Genomic DNA, 869 nt, shown 5'->3' on the forward strand with positions numbered 1-869 from the left:
CGCTCTCCAGACCCCGGGCCGGGGGCAACAGCGACCCACAGCCGCTCGGACGCCCAAAGTCGCATCCCACCCGGCAGCCCCCACGACAGCCGACAGCGCCGTCGCCACCAGCCTCGTCGCTCCGGCGAGGTGCTTCAGCCTAGCGGGCCCCGGCCGCCGTCGCCATGGAGGGGTCCCCGTCCCGAGATGGGCAGGAGCGGGGAGAGAAAGAGAAGCAGGGTGGAGACTCCCTCCGGGCAACAAGGGAGGGAGAAGAGGAAAGGCGAAAGCGAAGGGCGGGTGAGGAGCTGTGCCAGCTGCGGCCGCGGCTCGGGCCACGGGCCGGGCCCGCTCCGCTCAGAGGCGCTGTAGACGGTCTAGCCCCGCGTCCCCGGCTCTACTTGGCCCGGCCCGACGCACCGATCAGTCTCGGCCACGAGCTGCTCCCCGCGGGACAGCCTCACTCTCCCATTTTGTCCCGTCGCTGCTGGGGCTGCTGCTACGGTGTCCGGTGGGGCAGGGCGAGGTCGATGCCCGATGGAGACTTAGCAGAGGAAAGGCTGGAGAGCGGGCGAAGAGGAAGACGATAGTTGGGTCCCGGCGGCTGCTGATGGGGGAGCTCCTGGGAGGGGCTGCGGTCCCAGCCGGGGAAAGGGCGAGTCGCGGCGGCGAATGCCTGGGGGGTGGGGCGAGGGGGGCCGAGAGGGACTAATATGTCCGCCTTCCTGTTCAAACAAACGGAGACCGCCGGCGCAGACTGCGCATGCGGGGCGCGGACGCTCGGAAGGGGAACTAGCCGGGACCCCGCGCGCGCGCGCGCGCACGCTGTCGCCTCCGCGGGGCGGGGCGGGGCGGTGAGGTGGGTGGGGCCTTGCGGGCAGGCGGGCGGA

Source organism: Rhinopithecus roxellana, chromosome 21 (genome assembly GCF_007565055.1).
Source record: "Rhinopithecus roxellana isolate Shanxi Qingling chromosome 21, ASM756505v1, whole genome shotgun sequence".
Taxonomy (NCBI): Eukaryota; Metazoa; Chordata; class Mammalia; order Primates; family Cercopithecidae; genus Rhinopithecus; species Rhinopithecus roxellana.